Consider the following 15,363-nt stretch of genomic DNA (forward strand, 5'->3'; position numbering starts at 1 on the left):
TGTAGAAGCACGGTGGCTAGGAAAGACTCCCTAGAAAGGCAGGAACCCAGAAAGAAACCTAGAGAGGAACCAGGCTCTGAGGGGTGGCCAGTCCTCTTTTTCTCTGTGGCTGGTGGAGATTTTAAGAGTATATGGGCATTTAAGGCCAGATTGTTCTTCAAGATTTTTAAACGTTAGATAACCAGCAGGGTCAAATAATAATCAAATGGTTGTAGAGGGTGCACTTCCAGGACAAGCTGCACCTGTCCATCCAGGATAATGAAACACACCATCCTTCTCTCTGCCAATGGCAAGGGCACTACCATTGTCACCAACCGTGCTTTTGTCCCCAGTCTGGACCTGGGGGCACATTTCAGGTACAGGCAGGGAGTGTGTACATATGTGCATACTTTACATATTCAATCAAATCAGTCATTCAAATCCCATTCAAATCCACCAGTCATACAATTATTTCCCTGAAAGCTTGTTTTCTGTCCTCTGCTCCCCAGCTCTGGTCCATATCAGTACTCTTTTAGAGTGACCAACTGACGTCAGCCCTCCCACCAGCTATACTGGAACACAGAGGGGTACCTCCAGTTCCTCCGTAGAGGCCCCCCCCCCCCCCCCCCCCCCGCCCACCAATATAACCAGGGAGGAAAAGGGTCGCAGCTCCCTGGTTCACCCAGCTGTAGATGGGCCAGTCTTCAGCCTGCATCCCATGCGTTCGCCACGGGACACACTGCTGACATGTTGCTGGAGGGCTCCTCTAACTCTTCCAAGGTGGGAACATGTGACAACGGTGGCAAACACTCCTCTGTCAGACACAACTTGATAGTAAGATAGTAAGTTGAGATCTAGAAACACAGAACCATGAGAGCACCAGCTGTTCCGGACGACTCGGTTATCATGCTCTCCATAGCCAATGTAAGCAAGACCTTTTAAACAGGTTAACACTCACAAGGCTGCGGGGCCAGACGGATTACCAGGACGTGTACTTAGAGCATGCGCGGACCAACTGTCAAGTGTCTTCACTGACATTTTCAACCTCTTCCTGACAAAGTCTGTAATACCTACATGTTTCAAGCAGACCACCATAGTCCCTGTGCCCAAGAAAGCGAAGGTAACCTGCCTAAATGACTACGCCCCCATAACACACTTCGAAAGGCTGGTTATGGCTCACATCAACACCATCACCCCAGAAACTCTAGACCCATTCCAATTCGCATACGTCCCAACAGATCCACAGATGACGCAATCTCAATTGCACTCCATACTGCCCTTTCCCACCTGAACAAAAGGAACACCTTTGTGAGAATGCTTTTCATTGACTACAGCTCAGTGTTCAACACCATAGTACCCACAAAGCTCATCAATAAGCTAAGGACCATGGGACTAAACACTTCCCTCTGTAACTGGATCCTGAACTTCCTGACAGGCCGCATCCCCAGGTGGTAAGGGTAGGCAACAGATCTGCCCCGCTGATCCTCAACACGGGGGCCCCTCAGGGGTGTGTACTTAGTCCCCTCCTGTACTCCCTGTTCACCCACTAATACGTGGCCAAGCACGACTCCAACACCATCATTAAGTTTGCTGACGACACAACGATGAAAGCCTATAGGGAGGAGGTCAGAGACCTGGCAGTGTGGTGCCAGGAAAACAACCTCTCCCTCAATGTGAGCAAGACAAAGGAGATGATCGTGGACTACAGGAAAAGGAGGGCCGAACACACCCCCATTCACATCGACGGGGCTGTAGTGGAGCTGATCGAGAGTTTCAAGTTACAAACTATCATGGTCAAAACACACCAAGAAAATTGGGAAGAGGGCACGACAATTCCTTTTCCCCCTCAAGAGACTGAAAAGATTTGGCATGGGTCCCCAGATCCTCAAAAAGTTCTACAGCTGCACCATCGAGAGCATCCTGACCGGTTGCATCACTGCCAGGTATTACAACTGCTCGGCATCCAACCGTAAGGGCGCTACAGAGGGTAGTGCGTACAGCCCAGTACTGAGGACAAGCTTCCTGCCATCCAGGACCTATATACTAGGCGGTGTCAGAGGACGGACCAAAAAAATGGTCAAAGACTCCAGTCATAGACTGTTCTCTCTGCTAACGCACGGCAAGCGGTACCGGAGCGCCAAGTCTAGGTCCAAAAGGCTCCTCAACAGCTTCTACCCCCAAGCCATAAGACTTCTGAACAATTAATCAAATGGCCACTCGGACTATTTGCATTGAAACCCCCCCCCCCTTTCTTTTTACACAAACTGCTACTCGCTGTTTATTATCTATGCATAGTCGTTTTACCCCTACCAACATGTAGAAATTACCTTGACTAATCTGTACCCCCGCACATTGACTCGGCACCAGTACCGGTACTACCAGTCTATACATAATGTAGCCTCATTATTGTTATTTTATTGTGTTACTTTTTTATTTATTTTTTATTTTAGTAAATATTTTTTTAAACAGAATTGTTGGTTAAGGGCTTATAAGTAAGCATTTCACGGTAAGGTCTACACCTGTTGTATTCGGTGCATGTGACAAATAACATTTGATTTGATACACTCCCTCAAGCAACAGATATGGCTGCCTTTACACAGCCAGACCAATTCTGATATTTCTTCCACGTATTGGTCTTCTGACCAATCACATCTTTTCAAATATTTTTCTGAGCTGATCTGATTGGTCTAAAGTCCAAATAGTGAAAAAAAGATCAGAATTGGGCTGCCTGTGTTAACAGTCTTTGTTCGTCAGTGACAGTCTGTGCATTTGGATAATTTATTATGTGTTACGGGGGGGAAAATGTCGACACCGACTGCATTGGTCTTCGTCAGCACCCACAGTTGTTGGACTTTGAATAAATTATTCAATTTTATTTGCAAAACGAATCTAGTATGTTTCACCACATTGGACTAACTTTATGGATTCGTTTTTATGTTCAGCCAAACCAGTTAATTTTAGTGTACCATTACCAGTGTTTAATAATAGTATTCACAGCTGGTTATTGACATTCGTTAACATTTGGACAAACATGTGAATAACAGTAAGTGCACTCTTAGCTAGGATTTCAGATAATGACACAGGGGGCTCAAGGTTGAATACTACAGAAATAAAGGTGTTTAAAGCCCCCTTCATCTGACCATAGTCACGCTGCACAGGCCTGGGTATTGACTTCCTCTCTGGCGTATTACTGGGATGCATTTCTCCTTGAGTCCTTATTGATTGAATGGTGAACAGGAGAGGGAAAGAAGCGAGAACCAGAGGTAAGCCCATGCCACTGCAGCCTCTGCTGATCCCCTATATCTTTGAATGGCAATTGTAGGATTGTATTTCAGGAAATCCCAAGCAAAGCAGAGCATGGCTGTATTTCAGGAAAGCTTTGGCAGGGCAGGACAGGGCTGTATTTCTGTTGGGTAGTTATAGGAAACTGTCACATTTATACCTACACAAGGTCAAAATCTGAGCTTCAGTGCAGAATTGCATATAACGGTATAAATGTTGTCTTGAGCTAACTGAATGTGTGTACTGAATACCTGTGTTTCTAACCCAAGTGGTCTGAGAGAGGCTGGTGTGTCACGCCATGCTAAGGTCACCAGAGTGGGAAGGAGCTTATTACCTGTCTTGGACATCTCCTCTCAGCAGCTTAGCTTCTTAGCAGAGATGGTACAGTATGCGACACCAACCACCCACAGCCTAAAACTCACTGCCTCTCTGCTCACACCTTACGTAACAGAAACAAGCCTCGGTGCAAGTGCATGGAATTCCTCTCATAAGTTTCTACAATCATGGTGCAGCCATCCATGCCCAATGACACACATTTCATAATGCTTGAAAAAGGAGACCTCACATCAGTCATTTGTTCATTGAAGGCATTCATTGTGCAGCAGATCAGTGGCTGGGTTGAGACATTGTGTTTTTTCGATGTTCTACAGCTCCAGTGTCAGAAGTGCTTTGCATGCTCTGTGAAGCTGGATCTCAGTGATTATCTCCTACCTCCTAAGCAAATTACACTGTACACTTCTGCACCAGTTTGTTCCTGATTTATGATGTGGAGATGGCAATGGTTCTGGCAGAGCACAAAAGCTTTGCCCCTGATTCTAGTAACCAATAATCAGTGTTGATTTTAGCATGTAAATCTTGGTGGGGCAAACAAAAAAAAAGTGGGATGCATGTGTAACAGTTTAGCTTCCGTCCCTCTCCTCGCCCCTACCTGGGCTCAAACCAGGGACCCTCTGCACACATCAACAACTACCTCCCACGAAGCATCGTTACCCATCGCTCCACAAAAGCCGCAGCCCTTGCAGAGCAAGGGGAACAACTACTTCAAGGCCTCAGAGCGAGTGATGTCACCGATTGAAGCGCTATTAGCGCGCACCCCGCTAACTATTTCACATCGGTTACACATGCCAGCAAAGCCGCTACACAACACTAAACAATACATTAATTGCACTTTAACGGTGACAAACGGTGCCTACAAACTGTTAGCGCCTACATAAATCAAATCGTTTTAGTCACATGCGCCGAATACAACAGGTGTAGACCTTACAGTGAAATGCTTACTTACAGGCCCATAACCAACAATGCAGTTTTTTATATATAAAAAAACTGCATTGTTGGTTAGGGGCTCGTAAGTAAGCATTTCACTGTAAGGTCTACACCTGCTGTATTCGGCGCATGTGACTAAAACGACTAAACGACTAAAAAGTAATTAAAAAGCAGCAGTAAAATAACAATAGCGAGACTATATACAGGGCGGTACCGGTATAGAGTCAATGTGCGGGGGCACCGGTTAGTTGAGGTAATATATACATGTGGGTAGAATTATTAAAGTGACTATGTATAGATGATAACAACAGAGAGTAGCAGCGGTGTAAAAGAGGGGGAGAGGGCAATGCAAATAGTCTGGGTAGACATTTGATTAGGTGTTCAGGAATCTTATGGCTTGGGGGTAAAAGCTGTTTAGAAGCCTCTTGGACCTAGACTTGGCACTCCGGTATTGCTTGCCGTGTGGTAGCAGAGAGAACAGTCTATGACTAGGGCGGCTGGAGTCTTTGACAATTTTTAGGGCCATCTTCTTACACTGCCTGGTAAAGCTGTCCCAACAGCAGAGTCCCAACACCTTACCACTGCTACACCTGGCTGTCAGCGGAGTCTTGTCTGGCAGCGTTACAGTTCATTCAGCCTCATTTACTGCCTTTTAAGAAAACATAGCTAATATGGCAGACTTGCTTAAACAAATGTGGTTTCTACTGACAATTGAGATGTACAAACTATGGCATAAGGGGACAACAAGCAGATAAGAGGCAATCTGTAATTTCGATAAAAGACATTAATGACCGAGCTAGGACAGACGTAGTCAATAGAACTATTTGTTCAGCACTTTTGAAATGTACAGCGACAGAATTCAGAACATGTGCCGTTCTTACAGTGTACTCCCTGTACAAGTTAGAACCGTAGGATAAATAAATGGGGCATCTAAACAGACAATGAAAGCTCTTACAATATTCGATGATTACATTTCTCTAAAACAGGTTATAGGCTATTTGTGCACCACCAAGTTAAAACAGTAGGTGGGTCTTTGTGTGTCAAAAAAGGTATGTCATATAACACTATTTGACAAGCTTTGAATTTGACACGTCAAATAACCCAATTTTATTCATTTGCACGTGCAAGCCAAGCACCACCACTACTATCAGTAGCACTGTCAAAGCTGTACAAAAAAGTAGGCAAACAAGCAAACACCGGGCCACGAACGATGTGTTTACAATACAAATTAGTAGGGTGAGGCACATGGGCTACTAAGAGCTTACTACACAACATACACTTAGTATTACTTTCTTGGCTACCATATACATATCTCCCTGGCATATTACATCATTGATGCAGCAGCATACAATACATTTTTGGACTCACCTTGTGAAGGTGGCGCAGCAGTCCTTTGTGGGCAAATTTCGTCACCAAACTTTGTCATCAAAGTCTGGCATTCTCTGGACTTATGGTGGGAACTCTGAAAAGAAAAACACATTGAACAGCAGGCTAACTTTAGTGGTTTCTTTGCAACACTTGCAGTTAGTCACTGGTTCCTTCCAAATGACTCATTGTTGAATTTGCGAATTCCAACTTGTTGTGTAATCTTTATGCACAACGGCCAATGAGCACCGATATGTTTTATCTATAATTTCTCTTCATATGACAAGGATTAAAAAGTATTTGTCAGTAGATTGTCGACAACTGATGATGACTGCTTGCTAAGACTTTGAAAGTAAGATATTGACATGATAAGTCCAATCAAAGCTACTGTACAGTAGATATAATGTGATTTGATGTCATTCTATGGCCAATGACCTTGAGCCTTCTTGGATCGGCACTTCTAATATAACTAGGCAGAACCCAAGGGGCTAACATTTTCAAGCTCTAAACTCAGAAATAGGGACGACGTACTGTCCCATGAGTGACAAAAAACTGAGACAATCATGACAGAAAACTGGCCAATCAGGCACAACGGTCTGTATTTTCTGCTGGCTAGCCCCACCACCACAGAAAGCACTGAGCTAGGCTGAAACACCTGCATTTTGGAGCTGCCTTACTCAAGAAAGCATAAAAGAGACCATGTTTGTATGCGGCTTTATTAACTCAATGACATTTCAATTTTTTACATTGTGACACGTATTAATGGCAAAATGACAATGCCAAAATAAAAGTGTGATGCTCAAAACAGGTGGTGCTCTGCCCTACCTGCCCTGAATGACGGGTCGCCACTGCCAATAATACATATATGCATGGGCCCAGTGGACAGGAGAGGAAGTTGTTGACTTGAGGGGTTCTGGCTCAAGTCCAAAATTCTAAGTTGACATAATTATGGAATTGTTTTAAATTGGTCATACTATGGATCATTTAGCTATTTGATTTTGAACTTTAGGACACTTTTATGTATCAAAAATGTAATTTGGCATTTACTACTATAGCCCAGAGAAATGCATTGAATAACACATTCATAAATGGCAAAAATACAGTCACAAAAGAAAGGTTTTGAAGTGTTTGTCCTGTATCTAAGCGGTACAAGAAAGCTCAGGGAATATGTTATTATAATATAATAGTAGGCACAAAACTACCTTCATACTTCCATTCATTTATTTTTACTGGTACTGGTTACCTTCAGAGGAGTACCGTGATATTTATGGGAGCTATAAAGCAAAATGAACACCATAATGTTTGTGGGAACCTCCCCTTTCCATAGAGTGGTCACATTAGTTTGTAGACCAAACGGTTCAGACGCTACAAACAGAAGTTGGCACATCGATGGTACTGACTTGGTATCGACGACCGTCGTGAGAGTGTCCCTTTTCCATACAGTGGTCATAATAGTTTGCAGGTCAAACCGTTCGGACACTACAGACATTTTCGCGAGAAGACAGACTTTCGGGATGTCTCATGGTCTGACAAACACCGCTCTAGTTTTGTCACCTTTCACCGTAGATGTGGAAGTGTAACATCGGTGGATGTGGTGGTTTGAGGACGAATCCAATGTAAAAAACCTGATATTGCTAGCTTAAACCTGATACACATTATGCCTATTGTTACAAAAACTAGGGTAAGTAATTTAAGGATTTTGTGGGGATAGCAAAAAGCACTCTCTATCTCATATCATCAGAATGATTTAATTCTGAATGAGAGGAAGAATGAGGAGTCACCACTATCATCATAATGATTTTCTGTCCCCCCTATTTCACTTTCATTATCACAAGCACAAACTCTAGCTCAATGTTTGTATTATCGCCCCTTTCATGCTGAACCTGTGCATATTTTTACACACATCTCACATCTCCTGGCAGCTGCTTTCAGGTCCTGTTGCTGATCAGCTTCTTAGAACTGAAAATTATAATTTCTCAGTGGCATTCTTTTATCTGACTCTGTCCCATTCATCTATGTGTTGACAGTCTTTCCTCTTGATTTACAGGCTGCTTGTGCAGAGGAACTCTCCGGGATAAAGCAATTAGAGAGAGGGAAAGGGGATGGGGAGAGGGAAAGGGGATAGGGAGGGAGAGAGAGGGAGGGAGGGAGGGAGGGAGAGAGAGAGAGAGAGAGAGAGAGAGAGAGAGAGAGAGAGAGAGAGAGAGAGAGAGAGAGAGAGAGAGAGAGAGAGAGAGAGGAAGGGGTAAGGAAAGACAGCAAGAAGGAAAGGGATAAGAAATGCAGTAGAGTTGAGAAGAGGGAGAGAGGCTGAGAATGAATTGCCCATCTATAAGGCCTGCAGTAAATTGTGCTGCCCACACAAGAGAGGGATAGATGGAGATTATAGATTGGGTCTTTTTTGCTTTGCTTAACCTTTAAGGAGTTATTAAGGACGACAGGGCAGCTTTTATATGGGCATTATAATCAATTGACATGCTCCCAGTCTCTAGAGTTTACAGTATTGAATACCGGTAGTTACTTTCAAATGTGTTTGTGTGTTAGATGTATGAATCTAACACACGAACTGCCTATCCTCGAACAACTAGTATTTGTACAATACATTACAGGGAAAATAGCCTCGGTTCAGACTTAATATAATCTAACTATGTAACATTTGTAGGTGACTATTCATGCTTAGTATTGAGTTGCGGGTACCATATCCCCATGTCTATGTGCCTGTAGACCCGGGTGCTGACTGTAGGAGTGCAGACAGAGCTGTGGGTGCTCTTTGACCCCTCGTACCGCCAGGTGAGTGGCTGAGGAGGTTCTGGAAGTGCGCTACGCAGACCATCCTCAGCAGGACACAGTGGGCCTGATGAGAGAGGTCCACTTCCCCACCCTCCACTTCTCCACTTCTAAAACGTACGAATTAAGCAGAGAATATCCCTGACCTTTGCGTGTGTGTGCTCCTAAACGTTTCCTCACCTTCCCTGTATTGGGTGGCTTATTGTTATAAATGTTGTGGATATTGTGGTTCCACTGTTTATTTGAGATTATATTGAGGCACACAGGAGGGCTCCAGTTTTCATGTAGTTTCAGAAGGGGACAGATGGTGTAGAAGCAGCTGGTATAGCCGAGGAATGGAACTTCTCCTTATTAAGACTGCATTTAGTCAAGCTGTTAATTTCGCCCTCAATTGAAAAGATGCAGAGCATCAGACTGCTCATCAAACCACTTTACTTTCTCCTAAGAGGCTGATAACAAATTCCACTCCTGTTAACTGTGGGTGTAAGAATTTCTAATGAGGAGTGTTTAATTAGGGATAGGCGTCCCGTTAGCGGGACACCTGTCGACAACATAAATAATCGTAATATTAAACATTTATGAACATACAAGTATCTTATATAATTTAAAACCTTAAATTCTTGTTAATCTAACTGCATTGTCCTATGTACAAAAGGCTTTACAGTGAAAGCATACCATGTGATTGTTTGAGGACGGCGCCCCATATCAACATATTTTTCAACCAGCACAGGCTTCATAAAATCACAAATAGCGATTAAATAAATCACTTACTTTTGAAAATATTCCTCTGTTTGCAATCCCAACGGTCCCAGCTACAACATGAATGGTCGTTTTGTTAGATAAAATCCTTCTTAATATCCCAAAAGGTCTGTTTAGTTGGCTCCATCGATTTCAGTAATCCACTCGTTCAACATGCAGACAAATTAATCCAAAAAGCTACCGCTAAACTTTGTTCCAACAAGTCAAACTACATTTTTATTTAATCCTCAGGTACCCTGAAATGTAAATAAACTATAATATTTCATACAGAAAGTAGTATGTTCAATAGAAAAGTAAAATTATCAGGCGCACGTCCTCTTTTTCTGATGTTCCACTGACACTCTTTGTACCAAAACTCCAAATTCTTCCTCGTTTTGGAAGAAACAAGCCTGAAACCTTGAACAAAGACTGTTGACATCTAGTGGAAGCCATAGTAATTGCAATCTGAGTGCTAGAATTGCATAGGACCCATAGCTTTCCATTATAAGAGCCTGGGACCTCAAAAAATAAAACATTCCGGTTGGTTTTCTTTAGATTTTAGCCTACCATATCAATTGTGTTATAGTCTCATATATTATTTTAACATTTCTACAAACTTAAAAGTGTTTTCTATCCAATGGTACCAATTATATGCATATCCTGGCTTCTGGGCCTGAGTAACAGGTAGTTTACTTTGGGCACATAAGTCAGGTGGAAATTCAGGTAAATAGACCCTAGCCCTAAGAATTAAAGATTAACTAAACAGGACACATACACTGGGTGTACAAAATAATCAACACACCTCCCTATTATTGACTTGCACCCCCCTTAGCCCTCAGAACAGCCTCAATTTGTCATGGCATGGACTCTACAAGGTGTCGAAAGTGTTCCACAGGGATGCTGGCCCATGTGGACTCCAATGCTTCCCACAGTGGTTTCAAGTTAGCCTTCCCTGTAGCTCAGTTGGTAGAGCATGGTGTTTGCAACACCAGGGTTGTGGGTTCGATTCCCATGGGGGGCCAGCACAGAAAAAAATGTATGATATGTATGAAATTGTATGAAATGTATGCATTCACTACTGTAAGTCGCTCTGGATAAGAGCATCTGCTAAATGACGTAAATGTAAGTTGGCTGGATGTCTTTGGGTGTATCATTCTTGATACACACGGGAAACTGTTGAGCGTGAAAACCCAGCAGTGTTCCAGTTCTTGACACATTCAAACCAGTACGCCTGGCACCTACTAACCTACCCTCAAAGGCACATAAATATTTTGTCTTGCCCATTCACCCTTTGAATGGCACACATACACAATCCATGTGTCAATTGTCTCAAGGCTTAGAAATCCTTCTTTATCCTGTCTCTTCCCCTTCATCTACACTGATTGAAGTGGATTTAACAGGTAACATCAATAAGGGATCATAGCTTTCACCTGGATTCACTTGTTCAGTCTATGTCATGGAAAGAGCAGGTGTTCCTAATGTTTTGTACACTCAGTGTATGTGTGTAAACACGCACTGTATTGTACTGGAGTGCCCACATCTGGGATTATGGATTTACAGTTTTCTGAAGTGGCAAAAGCAAGATGATTGCCCGCTAGGAAAGCCAAATCCAGCTATTATCGAAGGAAACCCACAGGAAAAAATATCTGAGACACTTCTAGAAAAAGTGCAAACATATACACTAGCGGACTTACCATTAGGCAGAAGAGGCAATTGCCTCAGGCCTCACATCATCAAAGGGCCTCATGAGCTGGTCAAATAATAATAATTTATCCGCTTGAGGCCCCCACATGCTCCACTCAAGACATACGAAGTAAATAAAATAAAAAAATCCCCATAAAAATCCGTCGAGAGATATGTTTTGTTTTTGCACAGGCTGCGTCTCAATCCACAGCATCTGCGGTGGACGGTGGCCGAGCAATAGAGTTTTTGTCAGACCAGCAGACATCCTGAAAATCAGTCTTGGTACTGGGCTGAAAAATGAATGGAAGTGAATATAAATAGAAGGTATACGGGTAATTCCTATATCTCTCAGATATAGGACAGACACTTCAAAACATACTCACTTTTGAGTAAATGTTTGACTAGCTGTTTTCCATGTATGAATCTGTTATGCAAATCAAATCAAATTTTATTGGTCACATACACATGGTTAGCAGACGTTAATGCGAGTGTAGCGAAATGCTTGTGCTTCTAGTTCTGACTGTTCAGTAATATCTAACAAGTAATCTAAGAATTTCACAACTACCTTATATACACACAGAAGTGTAAATGAATGAATATGAATATGTACATATAAATATATGGATGAGCGATGGCCGAACGGCATAGGCAAGATGCAGTAGATGGTATAGAGTACAGTATATACATATGAGATGAGTAATGTAGAGTATGTAAACATTATATAAAGTGGCATTGTTTAAAGTGATTAGCAATACATTTATTACATCCAATTTTTAATTATTAAAGTGGCAAGAGATTTGAGTCAGTATGTTGGCAGCAGCCACTCAATGTTAGTGATGGCTGTTTAACAGTTTGATGGCCTTGAGATAGAAACTGTTCTTCAGTCTCTCGGTCCCAGCTTTGATGCACCTGTACTGACCTTGCCTTCTGGTCAGGCTCCGTAGATGGGCACATCGCTCTCGAGTATACTACTCGCCAATGTCCAGTCTCTTGACAACAAGGTAGACAAAATTCGAGCAAGGGTTTCCTTCCAGACAGTGGCGATTCTAGACCATTTCAACTGGGGGGGGCCAAGCTGGGGCCAGTAGTACGGTTAGAGGGGCCAGTTACATTAGACGTTATTGTTGTCATATCGTTTTGCATGTGGTACGATACTGTTGTGTTCCTAAAGCCGTCCCTCTAGAAAATGTGTGGGTTAAATTAGTGTTCCGCGTTGCCACTGTCTAATAACGGATGTAAAAAAAAGAACGATAGCAAACATTTGTTATCTAAAAATTATTTCATACTCCACATTTAGGGGGGCCACAAGGGGGTCCAAAATGTGGTCACAGGGGCACAACCACATTATCTACAAGACAATTCTCTTCGATTATAATCACAGCGGTGTATATCCCCCCCAAGCAGACACCTCAACGGCCCTGAAAGAACTTCATTGGACTCTATGTAAACTGGAAACCCCATATCCTGAGCCTGCATTTATTGTAGCTGGGGATTTTAAACTTTTTAGTGATGGGGGCAGTATTCGGAAATTCGGGATGAATGACGTGCCCAAATTAAACTGCCTGCTACTCTATCCCAGAAGGTAGGATATGCATATTATTAGTAGGTTTTGATAGAAAACACGCTGACATTTCTAAAACTGTTTGAATGATGTCTGTGAGTATAACAGAACTCATATGGCAGGCAAAAACCTGAGAACAATCCAACCAGGAAGTTGGAAATCTGATGCTTGTAGTCTTTTCAAGTCATTGCCTATCTAACACACAGTGACTTAGGGTTCATTTTGCACTTCCTAAGGCTTCCACTAGATGTCAACAGTCTTTAGAACCTTTTTTCAGGCTTTTGCAGTGAACAGAGAGCGAACAAGAAGTCCTTGAAGTTGGTGACTCAGAATATGACATGAGTTCAGTGGCGCGCATTCACGTGAAAGGTAGCTGTGTTCCATAACGTTTTTGAAGACATTGGAATCATCCGGTTGGAATATTATGGAAGATTTATGTTAAAAAGGCCCTAAAGATTGATGCTATACATCGTTTGACATTACATTTACATTTACATCATTTAGCAGACGCTCTTATCCAGAGCGACTTACAAATTGGTGCATTCACCTTATGATATCCAGTGGAACAACCACTTTACAATAGTACATCTATATCTTTTTTGGGGGGGAGGGTGGGGGGGGGGGTTAGAAGGATTACTTAATCCTATCCCAGGTATTCCTTAAAGAGGTGGGGTTTCAGGTGTCTCCGGAAGGTGGTGATTGACTCCGCTGTCCTGGTGTTGTGAGGGAGCTTGTTCCACCATTGGGGTGCCAGAGCAATGAACAGTTTTGACTGGGCTGAGCGGGAACTGTGCTTCCGCAGAGGTAGGGAGGCGAGCAGGCCACAGGTGGATGAACGCAGTGCCCTTCTTTGGGTGTAGGGACTGATCAGAGCCTGAAGGTACGGAGGTGCCGTTCCCCTCACAGCTCCGTAGGCAAGCACCATGGTCTTGTAGCAGATGCGAGCTTCAACTGGAAGCCAGTGGAGTGTGCGGAGGAGCGGGGTGACGTGAGAAAACTTGGGAAGGTTGAACACCAGACGGGCTGCGGCGTTCTGGATGAGTTGTAGGGGACATGTTTCTACAAACTTAAATGTCACTTTTTTTTTACTTTTCATCGTGACATTTTCATCGCGCTTCCTACATTTGGAGTTGCTTACTGAACGCGCTAACAACAAGGAGGTATTTGGACATAAATTATGGACTTTATCGAACAAAACAACATTTATTGTGGACCTGGGATACCTGAGAGTGCATTCTGATGAAGATCATCAAAGGTAAGTGAATATTTATAATGCTATTTATAATTTTAGATGACTCCAAAATGGCGGGTATCTGTATTGCCTGCTGTTGTTTTCTGAGCGCTGTACTCAGATTATTGCAAAGTGTGCTTTCCCCGTGAAGCTTTTTTGAAATCTGTCACAGCGGTTGCATTAAGGAGATGTTTATCTATAATTCTTTGAATAACAGTTTAATATTTTATCAACATTTATAATGAGTATTTTTGTAAATTGTTGTGCTCATTCACCAGAAGTTTTGGAGGCAAAATATTTTCTGAACATCATGCGCCAATGTAAAATGGGGTTTTGGGTATAAATATGAACTTTATCGAACAAAACATACATGTATTGTGTAACATTGAGTCCTAGGAGTGTCATCTGATGAAGATCGTCAAAGGTTGGTGCTTAATTTTAGCCGTATTTCTGGTTTTTGTGACGCCTCTCCTGCTTGGAAAATGGCTGTGTGTTTTTTCTTGTTTAGGCTCTGTCCTAACATAATCTAACTTTATGCTTTCGCCGTAAAGCCTTTTTGAAATCGGACAATGTGGTTGGATTAAGGAGAAGTGTATTTTTAAAATGGTGTAAAATAGTTGTATGTTTGAGAAATTTGAACAATGAGATTTTGTTGTTTTGAATTTGCCGCCCTGATATTTCACTGGCTGTTGATAGTGTGTACCGCGGGTGGGACGCTAGCATCCCACGTAGCCCAGAGAATTTATTAACAAGACTAATCTGAAAACAAGGCTCCGTAAATTTTATCAGCATATCGAATGCGCAACCCGGGCTGGTAAAATTCTGTATCATTGCTACTCTAACTTCCGCAACGCATACAAAGCCCTCCCTCGCCCTCCTTACAGTAAATCTGACCATGACTCCATTTTGTTGCTCCCAGCCTATAGACAGAAACTAAAACAGGAAACGCCCGTGCTCAGGACTGTTCAACGCTGGTCCGACCAATCTGACTCCACGCTTCAAGATTGCTTCGATCACGTGAACTGGGATATGTTCCGGATAGCCTCAGACAACAACATTGATGTATACCCTGATTCGATGAGCGAGTTTATTAGCAAGTACATTGGTGATGTTGTACCACCGTGACTATTAAAACCTTCCCCATCCAGAAACCGTTCATTGATGGCAGCATTTGTGCAAAACTGAAAGTGCAAACCACTGCTTTTAATCATGCCAAGGCGACCGGAAACATGACCGAATATAAACAGTGTAGCTATTCCTTCCGCAAGGCAATCAAACAAGCTAAGCGTCTGTATAGAGACAAAGTAGAGTCGCAATTCAATGGCTCAGACACGAGACATATGTGGCAGGGTCTACAGTCAATCACGGATTACAAAAAGAAAACCAGCCCCGTTGCGGACACCAACGTCTTGCTCCCAGACAAACTAAACAACTTCTTTGCTCACTTTGAGGACAATACAGTGCCACTGACACG

General features: G+C 42.8%; 1 pseudogene; it reads left to right on the forward strand.

The window, feature by feature from the left end:
• LOC115197767 (hydrocephalus-inducing protein-like) overlaps positions 1-15,363 on the forward strand; it is a 63,302-nt pseudogene that overhangs the window by 23,823 nt on the left and 24,116 nt on the right.

Source organism: Salmo trutta, chromosome 7 (assembly GCF_901001165.1).
Source record: "Salmo trutta chromosome 7, fSalTru1.1, whole genome shotgun sequence".
Taxonomy (NCBI): domain Eukaryota; kingdom Metazoa; phylum Chordata; class Actinopteri; order Salmoniformes; family Salmonidae; genus Salmo; species Salmo trutta.